Here is a 24,538-nt window from a genome sequence, read left to right on the forward strand (position 1 = left end):
GGGACTTAAATTCTGTGGCCATCAGTCCCCTAGAACTTAGGACTACTTAAACCTAACTAACCTAAGGACCCCACACACATCCATGCCCGAGGCACGATTCAACCTGCGACCGTAGCGGTCGCGCGGTTCCAGACTGTAGCGCCTAGAACCCTCGGCCACCCCGGCCGGCTAAGCTTATAAAATATATGCCTTAACTATTTGCCTTAAAGATTTTACAAAACGTGGATCAAGGATGTACATAATTTGGGAACGAAATGGTTAATAAAATAATATTACAGTTTCCAGAATGAGATTTTCACTCTGCAGCGGAGTATGCGCTGATATGAAACTTCCTGGCAGATTAGAACTGTGTGCCCGACCGAGACTCCAACTCGGGACCTTTGCCTTTCGCGGGCAAGTGCTCTACCAACTGAGCTACCGAAGCACGACTCACGCCCGGTCCTCACAGCTGTACTTCTGCCAGTATCGCGTCTCCTACGTTCCAAATTTTACAGAAGCTCTCCTGCGAACCTTGCAGAACTAGCACTCCTGAAGGAAAGGATACTGCGGAGATATGGCTTAGCCACAGCCCGAGTTCGAGTCTCGGTCGGGCACACAGTTTTAATCTGCCAGGAAGTTTCATATCAGCGCACACTCCGCTGCAGAGTGAAAATCTCATTCTGGAAACACCCCCCAGGCTGTGGCTAAGCCATGTCTCCGCAGTATCCTTTCTTTCAGGAGTGCTAGTTCTGCAAGGTTCGCAGGAGAGCTTCTGTAAAGTTTGGAACGTAGGAGACGAGATACTGGCAGAAGTAAAGCTGTGAGGACCGGGCGTGAGTCGCGCTTCGGTAGCTCAGATGGTAGAGCACTTGCCCGCGAAAGGCAAAGGTCCCGAGTTCGAGTCTCGGTCGGGCACACAGTTTTAATCTGCCAGGAAGTTTTAATATTACAGTTGTCATGGCAGTTACCTTATAATAATAATTTGCTTTCCTTCCACAATTGGTAATGGAATTTGGGCGTGGTCTCCTTGCTTTCGGAAAGAAGGTAAGAATGTCAGCACTCAAGTACCCATACTGTCCATCTTTGTTGGGCGTATTGTTGAATTCTGTCAACAATAGTTTCTTCTCAGCAAATGAGAACTTCTCAAAACATTTACGCCGGTATCTGTAAACAGATATTAGCGAATTATTAATCTATATACTCGGCGAATAACATATTTTTGCCGATTTCCTGTATTACAACTAAAACATAAGTTTAAACTTTGCGTCCATGAAATGAATTTAATATAATGTTTCTACACAACTTGCCTCTGGTACAGAATATTACATAATGTACAGAGAATTCAAACAATGAACATTGTATGGCTATTTACCTGCAATCTGCATCTGTTTCCCTCCTAGGAACAATGTTTCCTTTCCAGTTGGCATGATCCAAACCCTCGACCTTCTTTTGTTTAATAACATTCCTCTTCCACTATTCGGGGCATCTTTTCTTCCTTCTAAATTCATATAAATCGTCTTCGGACTCGTCTGACGGTTCCGTCACAGATCCATCTGGAAATCTCACAGCTGATTGCTGCAAACCGCTACAGCGCTGCCCTTCTTTCGTTCAATATAGGGACTTGTCTCTGTGACAAGTCCTCCTTCTACAAGAAACGTAATTTCAACACTGATTTTGACACGGAAAAATCACTGAGCAGGTCCCATTTTAGAACCAAGAGATGCGGAATCGTGTGAAAATACCAACTACAGTAATAACTCATATACCCCAAAAAATTGACAAGTCCCGTTTCTGATCTCAACGCCTCAATTAAGCTTGTACGGAACCCTATGTGCGCGAGACCTACTCGCACGAGGGCAATTTTGTTTCATATTGTTGAGACTCAAAGAGTTAAATGGCTATTTATACATGGGATTTCAAACCATTCCCCAGGTGCTACTCACAGTGGGCGACAACGGCCCGTAGCACATAGAGCGCACACGGATACAATGCGTCTTCATCTCGGAGACGCCGCGCGCCAGGCATTGTCCTGTGGAGACAGTCGTTACACTAATTACGCGCGCGTCTCCCGCCAGAGACTGAATTAACGCGACTGGCTCCCGCGCAGGCAGCAGGCAGCCTGTTCATTAATTGCGCCGAAGTGTTGGTGAGGAAGTGTCGCGAGAGCGGCGTCAGGGAAGCAATTACAAGCGCCGCCGCTTTGTGCCGTGTGTGCCAACAGCCAGCCAGTCACACAGGTGCCGACAGCCGAGGCAGCCACCCACATTCCGCCGCTCGCCCCGGGCCCAGCGTATAACTGCTCAACTTTGGCGACGCTCTCCAGACGAGGCAATCGTTGTAGCGAACTGTACAGTGGAACCTGGAAACAACTTGCACGTACCTGTCACAAAGGCGTCGCCTTCCAAGCCTCAAGCGACGACATATTTCTAAAGTTGCTGCGTCTCCATTGAGGTACTGTTTGCCACTGCTTCGTCTATGGCGAAAGAGAGATACACAGTAAGGAATCCACCGTAGCGCAAATAAATTCTATATACAGGGTGGTCCATTGATCGTGACCGGGCCAAATATCTCACGAAATAAGCGTCAGAGGAAAAAACTACAAAGAACGAAACTTGTCTAGCTTGAAGGGGGAAACCAGATGGCGCTATGGTTGGCCCGCTAGATGGCACTGCCATAGGTCAAACGGATATCAACTGCGTTTTTTAAAAATAGGAACCCCCATTTTTATTACATATTCGTGTAGTACGTAAAGAAATATGAATGTTTTAGTTGGACCACTTTTTTCGCTTTGTGATAGATGGCGCTGTAATAGTCACAAACGTATAAGTACGTGGTATCACGTAACATTCCGCCAGTGCGGACGGTATTGGCCCCCATTTTATCGATAGCAATGTAAATGGTGGAATGCATGCTGATTTCCTACGTAATGTTCTACCGATGTTACTACAAGATGTTTCACTGCATGACAGAATGGCGATGTACTTCCAACATGATGGATGTCCGGCACATAGCTCGCGTGCGGTTGAAGCGGTACTGAATAGCATGTTTCATGACAAGTGGATTGGTCGTCGAGGCATCATACCGTGGCCCGCACGTTCACCGGATCTGACGTCAGGGAAAGTTGAAGGATATTTGTTATCGTGATCCACCGACAACGCCTGACAACACGCGTCAGCGCATTGTCAATGCATGTGCGAACATTACGGAAGGCGAACTACTCGCTGTTGAGAGGAATGTTATTACACGTATTTCCAAATGCATTGAGGTTGACGGATATCATTTTGAGCACTTATTGCATTAATGTTGTATTTACAGGTAATCACGCTGTAACAGCATCCGTTCTCAGAAATGATAAGTTCAGAAAGGTACATGTATCACATCGGAACAACCGAAATAAAATGTTCAAACGTACCTACGTTTGTATTTTAATTTAAAAAACCTATCTGTTAGCAACTGTTCGTCTAAAATTGTGAGCCATGTGTTTGTCACAATTACAGCGCCATCTATCCCAAAGCAAAAAAAGTGGTCCAACTATAACGTTCATATTTCTTTACGCACTACACGAATATGTAATAAAAAATGGGTGTTCCTATTTAAAAATTGCAGTTGATAACCGTTTGACCTATGGCAGCGCCATCTAGCAGGCCAACCATAACGCCATCTGGTTTCCCCCTTCAAGCTAGACGAGTTTCGTTCTTTGTAGTTTTTTCGTTTGATGCTTTTTCGTGAGACATTTGGCCCGGTCACTATCAATGGACCACACTCTATATACTCATTTTCAGAAAAAAACAGAACATGTTGAATGACTAGAGATAGAACGTTCATATTCATAGGACATGTACATTAGTATGTTCCGCAGAAATAATTAGCATTTGAACTATGGTTGCCCGCGGGTTCAAGGTCTACATCGATATCGCGGCGCAACACCACCTACCGGTACAATGTGTCCGCGACTCTCGTTGTCGCGGTAAACCGAAGGTACGAGGGGCGTTTGAAAAGTCCGTGCATAGTCCGAGAGATGGCACCACTGGCGCATATCGAGGTCATGTTTAGTTAGTAGCACCTTTGGAAAGAACGCACACCAACTTTCAGCCATATTGGTCTAATTCTTTGTGTTTGGCATTCGTGTGAATCGAGGAAGTCGAGTGATTGTCAAAAAATAGACGAAAAAGTATATCGTGTGGTGATTAAACATTATTTTATGAAAGGAAAAAAAGCCTCAGGAGACTAAAGAGAAGCTTGATAAACATTAAGGTGACTCTGCACCTTCGATTAGAACAGTTTATAAGTGGTTTCAAAATTTTCGGAGTGGCCATATGGGCACAATTGATGCTGAACGTTCTAGACGCCCTGTGGAGGTTACGACTCCAGAAATCATTGATAAAATCCATGATATGGCGATGGATGACAGAAGAGTTAGGGTGCGTGAGATTGCTAGTGCTGTGGGCATCTCGAATGAACGGGTACATAATATTTTGCATAAACACTTGGACATGAGAAAGCTATCTGGGAGATGGGTTCCGCGATTACTGACGCTTGACCAAAAACGGAATCGTGTGAAGTGTTGCAAGGATGGTTTCCAGCTGTTCACGGAGAATCCGCAGGACTTTAAGTTTCGTTTCGTCACTGTCGATGAAACATGGATACATTCCTATACTCCTGAGACCAAACCACAATCTAACCAATGGGTTACCAAGGGAGAATCTGCACCAAAAAGGGCGATTGGACAGCAGAAAAGTCCTTTTCCATCACGACAATGCACCAGCACACACCGCAGCAGTTGTGGTCGCAAAATTAATGGAAATAGGATTCCAACTCGTTTCACATCCCCCCTATTCTCCAGGCATGGCTCCCTCTGACGACTATTTGTTCCCCAATTTGAAGAAATGGCTGGCGGGACAAGGATTTTATTCAAACGAAGAGTTGATTGCAGCATCTAATAGCTATTTTGCAGACTTGGACAATTGCTGTTATTCGAAAGGGATCAACAAATTAGAATAGCGTTGGACGAAGTGTATAAGTCTAAAAAGGAGACTATGTCAAAAAATGAAATGGTTTGCCCCAAACGCGTAAGTAGTTTTTGTTTTTGCACGGACTTTTCAAACGCCCCTCGTAAGTGTGACTTCAGCAGCATGTAAAATGTCTCGCAGACGTATGCGCTAATCGTACCGTCAAATTAGTGAGTCTGAAAAAGAGGGCATTATTGGTATGAGTGATTGTGATACACCTATCCGGGACGAAATGTTTCGGTAGTGTAACTGGTGTGTGCAGAATGGTTCACGGAAGGCCGTAGAACACGACGAGATGGATCAGGTCGCACCAATCAGACCATCCATCGAGAAGATCGACATCTCATACGAATGGCATTGCATGACAAATCTGCGTCTACATCTCATCTACATCTACGTGATTACTCTGCTATTCACAACAAAGTGCCTAGCAGAGGGTTCAATGAACCACCTTCAAGCTGTCTCTCTACCGTTCCACTCTCGAACGGCACGCGGGAAAAACGAGTACTTAAATTTTTCTGTGCGAACCGTGATTTCTCTTATTTTATCGTGATGATCATTTCTCCCTATGTAGGTCGGTGCCAACAGAATGTTTTCGCAATCGGCGGAGAAAACTGGTGATTGAAATTTCAGAAGAAGATCCCGTCGCAACGAAAAACGCCTTTGTTTTAACGATTGCCACTCCAATTCACGTATCATGTCTGTGACACTATCTCCACTATTTCACGATAATACAAAGCGAGCTGCCCTTCTTTGTACTTTTTCGATGTCATCTGTCAGTACCACCTGATGCGGATCCCGCACCGCACAGCAATGCTCCAGAAGCGGGCGGACAATCGTGGTGTAAGCAGTCTCTTTAGTAAACCTGTTACACCTTCTAAGTGTTCTGCCAATGAATCGCATTCTTTGGTTTGCTCTACCCACAATATTATCTATATGATGCATATGTGATCGTCCTCCTTGGCTCTGGCACAACAGTGGAACAGTGGAACACGTTGTACTCAATGAGGGGTGACAGTTCGTCTCCGTTTATTACGGCATAGGTTACGTGCGCGTCGTCCACTTCTCCGCCTACGAATGTGCAAGAACATGTTAGACGGCAGTGGTGTAAGTAGCGACGTCACTAGGGACAGGAATGGCATCAGATAATGTTTTCTCACGAATACAGGTTCTGTTTGTTTGAAAAAGTTTCGCCAAAGACAGGGGGAGCGTCATCATACTGATTGGATTCGCACAGGATATACAGCGACAACTCAAGGCCTTATGGTGTGGGAAGCTATTGGATACAATCACAAATCACAATTGCTGCGCGTCCAGGGCTCTGTGACCAGTGTGATCTACGTAAATAACATCCTGCAATCCGTAGCCATTCCCTTTCTGCACAACATACCAGACGTCATTTTTCAGCAAGGCAATGCACGACCACACGTTGCTGCACGAACAGCTGCCTTTTTGGTGTCTCAGGATCTCAGTCTCTTGCCCTGGCCCGCCAGATCACCAGACTTGAGGCCAATCGAAAATATGTGACATATCGTTAAAGGACGGGTGCTGCGCTGTGACGCAATGCTCGCCGCTACAGATGAACTTTGGAAGCAGATGAATGCAGCATGGATGGCTGCACCACAGGACGCCATTTGTGAATAATACGCGTCGATGCCATCACGCATGGAACAAGTTATCAGGGCCCATGGCGGATCCTGTGTCTACTAGGCAACAGGACACATTCTGAACCAAGGCGACTGTACGTCGAGTTGAAAGCGAGTATGCAGAGCTGATTTCTGATCTCTAACAGATAGTCATTTTTCTCGGTGCTCCGTCTGCACGTGCAACAAGAAATAAAATGACCAGTAGTGGTACAAGGTATCCTCTGCCATGCACCGTATGATGCTTGGGGAGAATATATGTAGATGTAAATATGCACATTCCTGTTAAAAGTAGTGGACGTTGTTACCTCTCAGTGCAAGAACGGAAACTGACGGCGGCAAATACCTTGACAGGCAGCCATGCCAGTATGCTGTTAATAGGCATAGTTTATCGACGATGGGAAGAAGGAAACAGCGAAGAGCTGACGAAAGATGTAACGGAACTTGAACACAAAATTTTAAAGTTGAGTAAGTCTATGGCGTGCAAATTATGGAAAGAGGCATAGGATGCTGAGAAGAGAGTGATTCAAGTATTTAGAAGAAAATCGCACACAACAAATATCTCATTGACGGTACTGTTAAATGTGTTTTTTTTTTCGTCAGGTTAGCGCGAACACCATCCCGACTTTCAAAAATTATGCGCCGGAAGGTCGCACTTTTTTACTTTTTTTGTTGTAATTTATTTGTTTTATTTATTAACATGACCTCATTACAAAACATCTTTACAACAATATATGAACAGAAATGTAATTGTGAGTAGCAGGTCAATATTTTACGAATCGAAATCCTTTAAAGAAAACAGAATTAAAAAACAAAGACAATTGTAAAGTGTGACAAATTATTCACAGAGTACTTTAGGTAACAATCCTATAGAAATGTGTATGAGTTGTGAAATTTAAACAAATTGAAATAACTGTATCATATAGTAAAGTAAAAGAAAATGTAAACTCTAATGAAAAATGGGAAACAAAATGGATACTTCTATCGAAGGCATTCACTGTAACTGAAACATCCTCTGATAACCATACAGACAGAAATTTGCGACTTGTTAATAACTGTACAACGAGATTCCAAGTTTGCGAAAACTTCTCAAGTTTTGTATGAAGGAAATGGACTTCAAGGCTAGCAAAGAAACTCTGAGGTAAAATTGTCCTGTGTATTGGATTTGTTTTACACGTTTCGTAATTAAAGAGAGATCAAGTGCAAGTGAGACGACATAGTTTCAAAAACTGTATACACTGACGTGACAAAAGTGATGGGATACCTCTTAATATCGTGTCCGACATCATATTGCCCGGCTTAGCGTAGCAGCTCGATTTGCCATGGAATCATGGTGCCTCTTTAGCCGTCCATAATTGCAAAAGTGTTGCCAGTGCAGGACTTCATGCACGAACTGACCTCTCGATTAAGTCCCATAAATTTTCGATGGGATTCATATCGGTCGATCAGGGCGCCCAAATCATTCCCACGAACTGTCCACAATGTTCTTCAAATCAATCGCGAACAATTGTGGCCCGATGGCAGGGTGCATTGTCATCTATACTTGAATTACATGAATGGCTACAAGTGGTCTCCAGGTAGCCTAAAGTAACCATTTTCGGTCAGTGATCGGTTCAGTACGCCCAGAGCATACAGTCCATTCTATGTAAACACAGCACTCGGTCACGGTTTTCCAGTCATCTAGGATCCAACCGTTATGGTCACAAGCCCAGTAGAGGCGCTGCAGACGATGTCGTGATGTTCGCAAAGATATTCTCGTAGGACGTCTGCCGCCATACAACATAAACGCCAAATTTTGCCGCACAGTCCCAACGGATACGTTCGTCCTACTTCTCACACTGATTTTATTTGTTTATTTACACGTCAAGTTCCGTAGGACCAAATTGAGGAGCAAGTGGTTCAAATGGTTCAAATGGCTCTGAGCACTATGGGACTTAACATCTGAGGTCATCAGTCCCCTATAACTTAGAACTACTTAAACCTAACTAACCTAAGGACATCACACACATCCATGCCCGAGGCAGGATTCGAACCTGCGACCGTAGCGATCGCGCGGTTCCAAACTGAAGCGCCCAGAACCGCTCGGCCACTTAGTCCGGCTGAGGAGCAAATCTCCAAGGTCATGGAACGTGTCAGTACATGAAATTACAACATAAAAGTAATAACAGATAAAAATAAATGTTTATGAACCCGAAAAAAAATCAGTCCATAAGTTTAAGTAAACGCAGTTGTGGTGTCACTGCCAGACACCACACTTGCTAGGTGGTAGCTTAAATCGGCCGCGGTCCATTAGTACATGTCGGACCCGCGTGTCGCCACTGTGTGATCGCAGACCGAGCGCCACCACACGGCAGGTCTCGAGAGACGTACGAGAACTCGCCCCAGTTGTACGACGACGTTGCTAGCGACTATACTGACGAAGACAGTTAGAATAGCCTTCAGCTAAGTTAATGGCTACGACTTAGCAAGGCGCCAATTGTAACAGTGCATGTATCTTACGAGTCTCATTTGTATAGTCAAGAGAGATGTACCAAAGGAAGCATTAAAAGTTAAGTATATTCCAAAGCTACGTATTTTCTTTATAGTATTCAATACGTATCCTGTTCCAGACTTCAAGCCATCCTGCTGTAGCTTAGCGCGTGCCTATCGGCTTCCTTCTCAGTGTGGCGTAGCTAGCTTGTTACGCCACAACAGCAGTTAACAATACAATAATAATAAGCTTAATTTTTCAAGGAACTCCTCGACAGAATAGAAGGAGTGACCCATGAGGAAACTCTTCAGTTTCGATTTGAAAGCGCGTGGATTACTGCTAAGATTTTTGAAATCGAGTGGTAGCTTATTGAAAATGGATACAGCAGTAAACTGTACACCTTTTTGCACAAGAGTTAAGGGAGTCCGATCCAAATGCATGTTTGATTTCTGCCGAGTATTAAACGAGTGAAAGCTGCTTATTCCTGGGAATAAGCTAATAAGAAATGACAGTAAGGAATATATATATTGAGAGGCCAATGCCGGAATACCTGGACTCGTGAACAGGGGTCAATAAGAGGTTCGTGAACTTACACCGCTTATTGCCCGAACCGCCCGTTTCTGAGCCAAAAATATCCTTTTAGAATGGGACGAGTCACCCCAAAATATAACACCATATGACATAACAAAAGAAAATAAGCAAAGTATACTAATTTTCGTGTCGAACGATCACTCACTTCTGATACCGGTCGAATAGTAAAAATGGCAGTATTAAGTCGTTAACAAGATCCTGAACGTGGGCTTTCCACGACAGCTTACTATCTATCTGAACACCTAGAAATTTGAACTGTTCAGTTTCACTAATCATATGCCCGTTCTGTGAAATTAAAACGTCACGTTTTGTTGAATTGTGTGTTATTTCATGCAGTGCTTCTTGTCTGTTAGTACTGACAACTCTACGAAAGCGTCTGAAATTTGGTATTCTGAGGATACGCTTGATACTGTGGGTCTCGGAATATTGAATTACCTTACGCTTTTCCAAAATGGAATGTCCCAAGCGTCTAGCTCCAACTAATCTGTTAAATCCCGTTGTGCGGCTATAAGAACGTCAGAAAGCTTTTCACACGAATCACTGGAGTACAAACGACAGCGCCGCCAATGCCCTGCCCTTTTACACCTTGTGGCCTGCCGCTGTGACCGAGCGGTCCTAGGCGCTTCAGTCTGGAACCGCGCGACCGCTACGGTCGCAGGTTCGAATCCTGCCACGGGCATGGATGTGTGTGATATCCTTAGGTTAGTCAGGTTTGATTTGTTCTAAGTTCTAGGGGATTGATGACCTCAAATGTTAAGTCTCATAGTGCTCAGAGCCATCTGAGCCGTTTTTATACCTTGTGTTTGCGATACTGCCGCCAGCTGTATATATGCTAATCGCTATCCCATGGCATTTGTAACTACAGTGTATTTTGTGTTTCACGCGACGAGATGTGTCCTCAACATGTAATAGCAGGACGTGACGTTACAAAACTCGTACAGCTTTACATCAATGTTGGCCAAGTCGCTCTTTGCCCGATAAGCCTGGAAACATGTGACCGTGCTTCAGCCAAACCTCACAGAGACAAAACCCCAAAGATAGAGATTGTCTGTAGTCGATTCGAGCACATCTTCGGATTCATGTTCCGATTACTAGTTCGCGAAATAAAAGTAGTAGCATACCTGAAAACTGAAAGTGACTAAGTATCAAACGACTTTGGAACGTGATGATTAAGAATATGGTTGCTGTTGTTCTAAAACAATCGAGGCAAACGTGAACAGGTCGTAATGTGTCTGAAATATTCTCCAGCGAACGTCAGGAGCTAAAGCGTACGAGACAAATGAGGGCATAATCCGGCCACCCCAGTAGGGTTCCTTATTCCGCCTGCTAGCGCGCACATTCCTCGCGTCTCTCGCATTTTTTGGTCTTTGCAGCGCCAGCTCTCTGGTGAGCGTGCGTGATTACCAGCTGCGAATTCCCGCAGCATTCTTCCCCGCTCCGGACGACGTCTGCAGAGAGAGGACTCGTTGCGCGCTCCGGCTGACGCCTAACTTCGTTTTGGCGTTCGCTCCCTTCCGCCCGCTTTCGCCGCTGCTTGCCCGGCCCCAGACGTGGCTCATTAGCGACTGCAGCAAAGCACGGCCTACCCGGAGGTCGCACCTCTTTACTACCCGTATACTGCTGCTGCTTCTGACCAGTGGTATTCTACGCAGTGTGCTTCGGCAAATCCCTCATTTAGACTCGCCTCTTCTAAAGCAGGAACTGTAGCACCGTCTCATGCGCTTTGATTACCATTAAGACAGCAATTATAAACAGGCTCGGTCTAGACCTGGCACAATGAACAGGCACTGCGGCTACTACAGCCGTTATGAAATACATTAAATGTATTCGCAATTGCGAATAATGACAACCATCATCTGTAGATTGGAACGACGACAATGAAAATTTATACCGTACAGGGACTCGAACCCGGATGGTTGACGGCATACGGAAGTTTCGGTGCGGCCGTGAGTCGTGCACGGATAGCCAAGTTCAAGGCGACCGCTCGCGAAAAGGGGGACCGGCTGCGAATATATTTAATCTTATTATGACTGCTTTGCTCATTCTGCTCTCTTGTGTCTCTTTACATGCGTGTAGGAAAGCGGGAGAGAGAGAGAGAGGGAGAGGGAGAATCAGAAAACGACAAAAAGACGGACACAAGAAAGGAAGGTAGAGAGTATATGGTTACGCATGTACGAGGGGCGTTAAGTAAGTAATGCAACACTTTTTCTCTCGTCCCATTTCAGTTGCGAAAAAGTCAGAATTTCTTGTGAGACATCGTGGATATTCCCACTTCAGCCGCTATAGATTCATGAAATTGCGAAACGTGCGGTGCTGTACGTAGCCTTCAAAGTGGCGTCTGTAACAGCGGTGCGTCCCAAGAAGAAACCTGTCACTGAATTTCTTTTGGCGGAAAACCAGAGCATCGCACATACGAGGGTGAGTCAAATGAAAACCTTAAATATTTTTTAAAATATTATTTATTGTGCAGAAGTGGTATAAAGCTGTATCACTTTTCAACATAATCTCCCCCACGCTCAATGCAAGTCCTCCAGCGCCTACAAAGTGCATAAATTCCTTTAGAAAAAAATTCTGTTTGTAGTCCGCGCAACCACTCATGCGCCGCGTGGCGTCTCGGTCCGGCACACAGTTTCAATCTCCCAGGAAGTTTCATATCAGCGTATACTCCACTGCAGCGTGAAAATCTCATTCTATGAAAAAAATAGAGTTTTAAAATTTTTCACAGTGTTAACTTTTATTGTCATCGTAAGCAATGATTACATGAAGAAATGGTCAAAAAGTAAATTACCGATAGTTTTAGGGAGATGACTACCCTTGGGAACTACTAAGACATAAAGCTGTCAGTCTCTCATTACCTTCCGTGGAAACAAGCTCTGAAACACTTGCACGGGAGATTCACAGCGTAGCCGCGTGGGATTAGCCGAGCGGTCTAGGGCGCTGCAGTCGTGGACTGTGCGGCTGGTCCCGGCGGAGGTTCGAGTCTTCCCTAGGGCATGGGTGTGTGTGTGTTTGTCCTTAGGACAATTTAGGTTAAGTAGTTTGTAAGCTTAGGGACTGATGACATTAGCAGGTAAGTCCCATAAGATTTCACACACACTTGAACACATTCACAGCGTACATCAACAATTGGTCCGATCTCTCCAGAGACGTCATGCACAGCTACTAATTTGTACGACGTACACCATCATATTTGTGAAATTATCATGGCAGGCTCGTCTTCAGTGTATTCATCAAAATCGACATGAACTGCATTTTCCATGACTAATTCAGGGCCTGTCAAAAGAACTGAAGCTCCTGATGTACTTGACTGGTGGAGAACATTCACACAAGCATTCTCATGGTCACTTTTTGCCACAGATGTCTCTGAATCCAAATCACTGAGAATTTCTTCTTACATGAGATGGACTTTCAGATTATGGCTGACGTATCGAACCTTCCGTGAACACATAATGGCAAAACAAATTATTATGCGCAATAGCAAGCCAAAAAACGGACATAAAATTCAATAAATTTACATCCAATTACAAAATTAATCATAAAGTTTCATACAATCCGAGTGGTTTCTTGTCGAAACCACTCGTAAAGCCAGCCGTTGTGGCCGAGCGGTTCTAGGTGCTTCAGTCCGGAACCGCGCTGCTGCTACTGTCGTAGGTTCGAATCCTGCCTCGGGCATGGATGTGTGTGATGTCCTTAGGTTAGTTAGGTTTAAGTAGTTCTAAGTCTAGGGGACTGATGACCTCAGATGTTAAGTCCCATAGTCCTTGGAGCCATTTGAACCACTTGAACCACTCGTAAAAGCAGTAGTAAAGAACTCATATTCACGTTACAATAAATTTAAATATACTTACTTTCACTGTCAATGATCTACTTAGTATATGCCGAACCCACACGTCAAATAAATTACGTAATAAAAATTTGTAGCTACAAATCTCCCAGAACCATGAAGCAAACACTCCAGGCCGAATGTTGCTTTGAACGCTGTGACTGACCGTGAAAGTGCACTTTATTCGTAGAAGTACCTCAGTGTACCGCTAGATGTCTCTGACTTGCAATGGCATCACCGGTTTCATGTGAAAGGCACTGGTACTAAAAAGACTTAATAATATAATGATTTCAGGCAGAAACTACTGCGGTTCTAACGGTTAAGGGAAAACAACAAATATCACGAGAGACCTCAATAACCACTCACGTGGTGCCCCCTGTACCTAATAGTAGTCTTCAGAGGGAACCCACAAACGTGGACCTTTTTTTTGCTTCCGTTCCATACCCTTCAGCCCGTCGTACTCGTCTGTCGATAGTGCGCAGCGCTGTGAGTTGTGGACTACACTGTTTCCACCATGTTCTAGTGGACACGAAAATTCTTCCGCCGACAGCGTAAGTAAGTTTAAGTTAGATTAAGTAGTGTATAAGCTTAGGGACCGATGACCTAAGCAGTCTGGTCCCATAAGATCTTACCACAAATTTAAAAAAAATAGTTAAGTTCCTGCAAGACTACTTTCCTACTTAGCAGCCGTTTTTGTGGAGTAATAGGACAATGAAGAGTGTCTGCTCCATTATTTTCAGTCAGAGTGAAAGTATCATACGCTGCAAAGGACAGAAAAGTTATTTACATATCGTTGTGTTAGATACAGCACATCAAGTGCAATGCATCAAACGGTACCAAAGTTAAGTACCAGTTTGTAACGTACCCTTATTTCTTACAGTGTTACCGCTTTTCAGTTCTAGTTCCGCCATATTAGGCAAATGCGTAAATATACTGACAGGAAAAAATCGCATCACCAAGAATTAGTCGTGCAGCATAAAGTTGGAAGGCCTATTTTTATAGATACATATTTTCCAATTTCGCGCCAGCGGCATAGGAGTGGCGCTACTCGCGCCATTGTGTGGCTGTAATACCGGTTTGCTTTAAATACACTCTGTAACGGTCGTGAGCTTCAGTTGCCTTTGAGACTAGGAGTGGCGAGTTGATATTAGTCAAGAATGCCTTTAAGGTGACATAGACGCCATTATCAACACCTCATTAAATTTGAACGAGGTCGTATAATGGGGCTGTCAGAAGCTGGATATTCCTTTTGCGAGACGGCAGAAATACTTGGCAGGAATGTAGCCACTGTATATGATTGCTGGCAGTCATGGTCACGGGTATTTACGGTCGCGAAAAGACCGGACTCAGAATGGCCACGTGGAACTACCAAGAGGAAGACCATCGCGTTCGGCGTATGTCTCTGTCGCATCTGCAGCAGAAATTTGAGCAGCAGTTGGCACCACGGAGACACAACAATCTGTTACAAATCGGTTATGCCGAAGACAGTTCCCAGCCAAACATCCTGAAGAGTGTATTGCAGTGACCCTAAACCACCGCCATTTGCGAATTCAGTGGTGTCAAGTGGGAGCTCACTGGAGGGCAGTGTAGAGGTCTGTTCTTCTTTTTTTCTGATGGAATCAAATGTTGAAATGTGTGTGAATTCCTAAAGGACCGCCCGCATCTCGTGGTCGTGCGGTAGCGTTCTCGCTTCCCACGCCCGGGTTCCCGGGTTCGATTCCCGGCGGGGTCAGGGATTTTCTCTGCCTCGTGATGGCTGGGTGTTGTGTGCTGTCCTTAGGTTAGTTAGGTTTAAGTAGTTCTAAGTTCTAGGGGACTCATGACCAAAGATGTTAAGTCCCATAGTGCTCAGAGCCATTTGAACCATCCTAAAGGACCAAACTGCTGACTTCATCGGTCCCTAGACTTACACACTACTTAAACTAACTTATGCTATGAACAACACACACAAACATGCCCGAGGAAGGACTCGAACCTCCGACGGGAGGGGCTGCGCAATCCGTGCCATGGCGCCTCGAACCACGCGGCCACTCCGCGCGGCGATGAAACTGCCTCGGTACCAGTGATGGCCGTGTTACTTCAAGGACAGCTCCAACCCAGGCCCCCTGTAGCGTGTATTCTAATGTCCCCAAACCACCGCCATTTGCGACATCGATGGTGTCAAGTGCGAGATCATTGGTGGGCAGGGTGGATGTCTGCTATGTTTTCTGACAGAAGCTGATTCCTCCTCAGTGCCATTGATGGCCATGTGTTGGTTAAAAGGAGGCCAGTTGACGCCCTGCAACCAACATCTCTGCGTGCTGGATACACTGGACCTAAACCTGGAGTTATGGCTGGGGTGCGATTTCGTATGACACCAGGAGCGGTCTCTTGGTTATACCACTCACCCTGACTCCAAAATTGTACGTCATTCTGGTGGTTCGATCTACTGTGCTACCATTGATAAACGGCATACCAGGGCGTGTGTTCCAAAAGGACACAAAGTGTCGACATGTTGCCTAGGTCTGCTCGATCACTGGAACTGTCTCCAATCGAGCACATATGGGATATCATTGGACAACTCCAGCGTCATTCACAAACCGCATTAATCGTCTCTGTATTAACAGGCCAAGTGCAACGGGCATGGAACTCCATCCCACAAACTGACATCCGGTACTGGTACTCGGCAATGCATGCGCGTTTTCGTTCTTGCATTCAGCATTCTGGCGGTCACACGCGTTATTAATGTGCCAGCATTCACATTTGCAGTGGGTTCTCCCGCGCTTACATTAATCTGTGATCTTGCAACTTTGACCATTTAAATATGTTCTTTTGCGATTTTTCTTCGGTATAGTAAGCGTGCAATCAGCCACGTTTAAAGAACTATAACAGTAAAACCTTTTTTCTGCTACTCTGAGTGTTCAAAAAGGTTCAAATGGCTCTGAGCATTATGCGACTTAACTTCTGAGGTCATCAGTCGCCTAGAACTTAGAAATAATTAAACCTAACTAACCTAAGGACATCGCACACATCCATGCCTGAGGCAGGATTCGAACCTGCGACCGTAGCTGTCGCTCGGCTCCAGACTGTAGTGCCTAGAACCGCACGGCCACTCCGGCCGGCCACTCTGAGTGTTTGGGCTAAATTAATAGTAACATTTAGTTACAACATTCACAACAATTTTCTATCGATTGTATTTTACACATTGTTGATTCCAAAGTAATGGAAGCCATTCCATATTAACTAAAGGTGGTGGCTACCTCCACACTAACGATTAATACGACCGTCACAAACGTTCATTCAACTGAGCTCTGTCTGATGAATGGATTCAGAAAGCTGGTCTCCGTGGTTTTATTGCCTCACAGGAAACATAACGGAGTGCCTGCTCTGTAAAAATATTGTTCAAGTAGCCACGTTTACCAGGCGTGTCTGTGTCGCTAATTGGAATGCAGAGACTGTGTTCTTTACCAGTTGACGCCGCCTTGTGAGTTTCTCAAACTATTTGTTTGACTGATATTAGAAACGATTCGCCCCCATCATCCGATGGTTCTGTACCTACGCAATGCTCCAGAAGGTCGAGAGAAATTGGTATTATAACTGAAATTGGCCTTTCTGGTTTTCCGACTTGTTAAATATACACACAGCCGGCATTTGATTACTGTAACTGGATTTGTAATTTTGCTCTTATATAAATTCATAATTGGAAATGTTAGTATTCAAATAATTAAGTATTTTCCCTTTCTAAAGGACTGAACGTCATAGTTTCTGCATAGTTACATAGTTACTGCGCTCTACCAAACCTACGATCTGGTAAGCTTGGTACGCTACATAAATGATGCCGCAAACGATAGGAGTTGTGGTACTGTTGGTAACACTGGTAAGGAAATAAACATAAATGAATATGTAAGAGAGAAACTAGAAACTGGTGACTTGCCTTTGCTTTTTGTCTGTCTGATTGTTTGTTTAGCACATAATTAGAACTGTACGTGAATCTGTATTAGTCCATTGTGTATTTTACATCCTTACAGAGTCTAAGTTGCATTTTATAAGCAATAAAAATTAGTTCATCGCGTAACATTTGTGCTTTTATGTAATCAAAGCAATTACTTTTGAAGCAAGTACGGTTTACATGCACAAAAATAAAAATGTGTAACTATTGTATTTTGTACCCAATGGAATGTTCTTCATCGTGATCGGAGGCAAGAGGTTTTTGTTGTTGTTGATAAATGTGAAAGTTGTTTACGAATAACAGAAACATTATTTATATAAGTTCGACGAAGTATTGAAGGGATGTTTGATATATTGTTGGTCCGTTTATTTTACCTTTTTGTTGAGGAAATCGCGTTTTCTAGTGCTATATGATAAATTTGAATTGTTTCATTTATTTTTATTAGACAATCCTTCTGTTTCGCATTACAAATCAACAATTTTCGAATACAACATGATCAAACATTGAGAACTTCAATTTTGCTGTAAATACTGTTTATTGTTAAGTAACAGACACTATCATAACCATAGGTTAACTGGTCCTTTACATACCTTCACCCCGTTTCTAGACAGCCCATCGCTTCCGGTTTTGGGGGAATTTAGTAAGACACTGATTGCATACACAAAGAAAGCAAACGTTATGAGGTAAAGCGTGATAGCTATGCAACACACCTAACATACAGATACAGGTACGATCTTACATGATCAAAGGTTCTAGGGAAACTACAGTCGGCTATCCCTACTTATGATTCCCCACAGTAGCCTACGATAGTTGTATAACTCTACTAGTGAGGCCTATCCACATGTGGGTGATACATCAGACAAAGTTTAAGTTTTACAGTGCGTTTACTTATTTGTTATTTTGTCCATTTTGGATGTTGTGAACTCCACAAACGTTAATGATAGTTAGTGAATAACACAACCAGCCACAAATACTTTTTAAATCTTTTATTTTAGCACTATGCCCATCTTCAGATGACTAATATTTTTTATACACAGATGTTTTGACCAACAGCATGTTGCCTGCATCCACACTGCACGAGAATATTTGGGCATTTAATTCAGCAGTAGAAATGTAACTATTTCCATACATTCTCTTCCTAGGCACAATCTCATAACAAATTGGCAATCTTTTCTGAAGGACAATAGCTCAAATAAGCTCTGCACCAATAATATGGTACAACGTAACATTTTTACAGCACAAGAACAATCACACTTGGCTTAGAAAAATCAGAAATTTACAGGATTATTTGTCACAATTCTCCCAGCTTTTATCGTAGACAGACCAGCATAAGCTTCAGAATAAGATATAGTGAACAAATGGATGCTTTTGGACTAAACAATAAGAGTAAACCTGTATAGCCACTCACATGAAACAGTGTAGGCACTCTGTTTTTAACATTAACGACAGATTAAGATATTACATACCATTAACAAAGGCAGACAAATGGGCCTCTTAGAGAAACTGGAAATATATATATTCACACCCTCTGCTCACCACAATACATTCTAAATAAGCAACTGGAGCTCCCCAATAAACATTTTCTAAATAAATTCCTTGGGCTGTTCACAGAAATCAAACACAAACTGGATTACTACCGGTCACACCATTAAAGTTTAATTTATCAGTATAGAATTGTATAAATATAAACAGATGTGTTACCCTCACCACAGCCTCTAACTTTTTAAAAGTGTGTTTCCTACAACTAACTTTATATATATATTGTATCCACTTGGTGTTTTATTTCAAGTATTATTTTTCCACGACAGACGGCTTTCAACAACTTATTATATGCATAATTGTTGCAACTGATTGCGGGAATTATATATATATATATATATATATATATATATATATAAATGTGTATATATATACATTTGAATTACAAAAAACAAATAATAAAAAAGTTGCATGGCGCGAGATTCGATCCGGTGACCTTCGTATTACGAACCCGAGCGCTTACCGCTGCGCCACGACGCTGTGGAAAATTATTAACTGTAGAGAGTAATTCACGGCAACGGTTTCTTTTTAACTGTCGATTTTCTCGACAATAGCTGGGAAGTGCATCTTGGTGCTTTGCCACATTACACCTCTGGCCATGAGCTTTTATTATGCGCAGTATGAATCGAATCTGAATTTCACAATTGGCGGCCTCCCCTTGTAAAATAAAACATTTCAGAATTATTGAGGCTGGTTGCATCATTCATCAACTACGTCTTTGTATTTACTGTAGCTAGACGGAATACCGAAGCTCTTTGCTTTTGTTTGGACCGTCAGACTCGTTAGGATTGCCAGTTTCTAATTTCCTGCAAGAGCGGACGCTAAGCAGCAGTGCCAGGACTTTGCGTACGGCGCCTGACGACGGGAAACGGCGGCTAGCTAATAAGCGTTGTTCAAAGCCCGCAGCACCGCGGCGCGCCTGTAACGCAGTAATTTCCGCGCCCTTCATCGACGTCCCCATCCTTAGAGCCGCGTGAATGAGCGGTGGCGGCGGCGGCGACAAGAAGGCGGGGCCAGAGAGAGGGTCTAATCCCACCCGAAGGCCGACGCGGAACCCGATTAGCACCGTGACGAGGATTACTCGCCGGTCATCCCCGCACCACAGCCGGGCACGGCCGATCCCACCGCCCTCCGCCGCAATAACCCGCAGCCGGCTCGATGACTGCCGGATTAAGGCGAGCTGGCGGCAGCCCCGGGGTGCCATACACCCATTCCAGAAGCGACTCCTGCATGACCGACAACGTGCTTTACAATGGGCCACCCCTTGCTATAGTCTGTCGCTAAACTGAAGAGCGAGCAGCACTTTTGGTGGGGGAAGTGGCCTTTCCCGGAAGAACGCTGCCACTGACGGCCAGTGTGCGATTTGAGCTTTTACCAGTGGGGGGGATGTCTTAGGGGGTTAGTATAATTATATATATATCTGGCTTGGACCGTGGCGCTACCCAGGGTTAAACAGTTATTTATAAATAGATTTTAATGCCGAAACTCACTATTCACGCGTATGCACTATCAGAAAGGCCATCCCTTGTTATATCTTTAAAAGTAAATTATAGGTAAAGCTTATTTACAAAATCATCTACATACAGGTATACGAGGGGAATTCAAAAAGTAAAGGCACATTTGTGGAAAGCTGTACTTACTCTGATGATAGAAAACTGAAACATGCGTTATTTTTCTACGTAACCTCCCTGGACTTCAATGCAGTTTTCCCGACGTTTTACGAGTTTTTTTTATTTCATCAGAAAATACGTTTTTAGGTTGCATCTGTAGCCAATTTTGCACCGCAGCAATGACGTCTTCATCACTTTCAAATCTTCTTGCCTCTAGTGCTTCCGTTAAGGTTCAAATGGCTCTGAGCACTATGGGACTTAACATCTTAGGTCATCAGTCCCCTAGAACTTAGAACTACTTAAACCTAACTAACCTAAGGACATCACACACAGCCATGCCCGAGGCAGGATTCGAACCTGCGACCGTAGCAGTCCCGCGGTTCCGGACTGCAGCGCCAGAACCGCACGGCCACCGCGGCCGGCCTTCCGTTAAGGGTCCAAACATGTGAAAATCGTTTGGAGCCAGGTCTGGACTGTATGGTGGGTGTTCCAGCACCTCGAATCTGCTCTTAAAGAAATCAGAAATTTTGCTTTGTTTGAATGACATCCTGAAAGTCCGTAGTTCTTACAGGCCCAGACGCACTCAATTCACTAATGAAGCTACTGAAGCGGGAACGTGTGAAGTTTGGCAGACGCGAGGCAACGAACCGAACGGCACCAATTAATTTGGAGTACGCGATGCCGGGGAGCCTGTGTTAAGCTCCACCCACGTGGTTCGCGGCTAGCGAAGTCAGATGTCCGACCCCGACTGGTAGGTAACGTTGCTCACTTCGCACTACTTTGTGCTTTTGTCCCAGGCGCGTTAGTCCGCTCCATTCCGTTGCCAAAAGGTGGCCTAACGGTAAATGTTCGTACAGATACCGGGCCGGTCACCACCCTGCGTCAGGGCCCAGATCACCCAACTCTGCGGTACGACTGCTGCGGTATGACTGCCACACTACTTCCCTCACAAGCTCGCAAGTAAACGGATGACGCACCTTAGACGAAAGCAACAATGACAACATGATAATGATGATTTAGTTCTAAATGTTTTGAAATGCTTAACTACTACATAACACTTTTTCAAAATTAATAAGCAAAGATATTAATAGTATTAATAGTAAGACTGTATTAAAAACTTTCAGTGTTCGGCTCCACAAAGTTAAATTATATCTAAAGTTTTACTCCAGTGCATGGGAAACAAACATCCCAGGTTGGGATGCATAAACTAAAACTAGAGGAGGGGATGGTCTGATGCAGAGGGGGGGGGGGGAAATCCCCCCCATCCCCCGCTGCAAATCGCACACTGCACTGGCCTACAGGGGCACCCAAAATCTGTTGCCCGTTACCTGTCTAGCGGTGTAGTTCGGCGTGCAGTGATGTACGTCGTTTCTGTTCGTGGGATCTTAGTTGCCAATCTCAGTCAGTTGACTTTGTGTACTCACTGATATACTTCAGTATCCGGAAGTGATGGATAATCGCCCTGCATTGCAAGAAAATGTGCAGAATACGAAGGAGATATTTGCGCAGAACGAGCGTTCGATCGTCTCTAACGTTATTACGTATTGTGTTAAAGAGGCTACACAAAAAGAACTGTTGGCTAATATTACCAGTCCCAATGAAAGGGCTGCAGTTTATGCAAACGTCAGCCTCGCCAAAATAGGACGCATAAGGAAGGAACGCGAAAACAAGGCGCATGGTTTACTGGAATCGCCGCGAAGGAGAACTAATAATTTAGGGAGGAAACCCATCGTTATAGACAGTTTCCCAAAGTCGTTCATTCGACAAACGATGGAGGACTTTTACATAAACCAAAAAATAATGCCCACATTATGGAAATTACTCACTGGCGTGAAACAAAAAATACATTTTCGTTACAGAAAGATGTTTTACACAAGACATTACGTGAAATGGGATTTACCTGGAAATACTTTTCAGACATGTTTACGAAGGCAATGACAAAAACAGCAGTGCGAATCGAACTAATGCAACACACGTAATTATAAATATCTGGTTACTTTTTAAACACTCTTCGTGTTGCAAGACTTGTTAAGTTTTAATGCAGACCTTCAAAGAAAACTTCTACCTTTTAGTCGAAACACAAAAGAGAACAAGCCTTAAATTCTACAGACTGATTGCAATATATCTGGTTCGTCTTACGAATAGAGGAACATACATTCATACGAATAGGCATTCGGTTCTATGTTTGTAGTAGAATCCTGATTTCCGTTCTTATGTTAATATTATTTACTCTATAATGTTTTGTTGCGAAGAAGCTATCCTCTTTTGTTTTCCTTATACTCTTAACGCATTTGTCTAAAAATAAACGCAGACGGGACGTATCTGTACACGGTGTCGTCACAGATTTAAAGCGCGCGCCGCGGCAGGGACTGTACTACGTTGTGGAACAACCTGTAGAAGCGCCCAGTCACGTAGCAGGGTAGGCAGAGTGGGGACTCGCGCGCTCGCTCTTCAGTTTACCCACAGACTATTCTGCCATTACTCCGCGAGGGGCGTTCAGTAAGTAACGCAACACAATTTTTCTGAAAGCAAGTTGGTTTTATTTAGGATTCCAATACACGACATTACTCCCCACTCTTTCGGCTACGAAACCCTATTTTTCAACACAATCTTCGTTCAGTGCGACGGCCTTACTCCACCTTACTGGAAGGGCATGCATGCCCGGATGGTCCCAGTCTGCTGGTCGACATCGGAGCTACCGTCTTGCTGCATCAATATCCTCCCTATCAACCACGTACTGCTTCCAACGGAATGCATCTTTCAACGGGCCAAAGTGATTTAAGTTACAAGGTGCGGGATCTGAGCTGTACGGTGGATGAAGAAATACGGTCTAATGAAGTTTTTTGGGCTCCTCTCGAGTGCACAGACCTGTGTGACGTCTTGCATTGTCATGGAGAAGCAGCAGTTCGTTTGCATTTTTGTGGCGACGGACACGCTTAGATTTCCTGAGGGTAGTACACTACTGGCCGTTAAATTTGCTACACTAAGAAGAAATGCAGATGATAAACGGGTATTCATTGGACAAATATATTATACTAGAACTGACATGTAATTACATTTTCACGCAATTTGGGTGCGTAGATCCTGAGAAATCAGTACCCAGAAGAACCACCTCTGGCCTTAATAACGGCCTTGATACGCCTGGGCATTGAGTCAAACAGAGCTTGGATGGCGTGTACAGGTACAGCTGCCCATGCAGCTTCAACACGATACCACAGTTCATCAAGAGTAGTGACTGGCGTATTGTGACGAGCCAGTTGCTCTGTCACCATTGACCAGACGTTTTCAGTTGGTGAGAGATCTGGAGAATGTGCTGGCCAGGGCAACAGTCGAACATTTTCTGTATCCAGAAAGGCCTGTACGGGACCTGCAACATGCGGTCGTGCATTATCCTGCTGAAATGTAGGGTTTCGCAGAGATCGAATGAAGGGTAGAGCCACATCTGAAATATAACGCCCACTGTTCAAAGTGCCGTCAATGCGAACAAGAGGTGACCGAGACGCGTAACCATTGGCACCTCATACCATCACGCCGGGTGATACGCCAGTATGGCGATGACGAATACACGCTTCCAATGTGCGTTCACCGCGATGTCGCCAAACACTGATGCGACCATCATAATGCTGTAAACAGAATCTGGATTCATCCGAAAAAATGACATTTCGCAATCGTGCACCCGCGATCGTCGATGAGTACTCCATCGCAGGCGCTCCTGTCTGTGATGCAGCGTTAAGGGTAACCGCAGCCAAATGCCTCCAAGATGATAGTCCATGCTGCTGCAAACGTCGTCGAACTGTTCGTGCAGATGGTGGTTGTGTTGCAAACGTCCCCATCTATTGACTCAGGGATCGAGACGTGTCTGCACGATCCGCCATGCGGATAAGATGCCTGTCATCTCGACTGCTTGTGATATGAGGCCTTTGGGATCCAGCACGGCGTTCCGTAT

At 44.3% G+C, this 24,538-nt stretch overlaps 1 protein-coding gene across 1 annotated transcript in view; it reads left to right on the plus strand.

Moving 5' to 3' along the window:
- The window catches only part of LOC126251437 (disintegrin and metalloproteinase domain-containing protein 22), a 1,101,455-nt gene that overhangs the window by 262,601 nt on the left and 814,316 nt on the right, over window positions 1–24,538 (plus strand). The window lies entirely within an intron of this gene.

This window comes from Schistocerca nitens, chromosome 4, assembly GCF_023898315.1.
Source record: "Schistocerca nitens isolate TAMUIC-IGC-003100 chromosome 4, iqSchNite1.1, whole genome shotgun sequence".
Classification (NCBI taxonomy): domain Eukaryota; kingdom Metazoa; phylum Arthropoda; class Insecta; order Orthoptera; family Acrididae; genus Schistocerca; species Schistocerca nitens.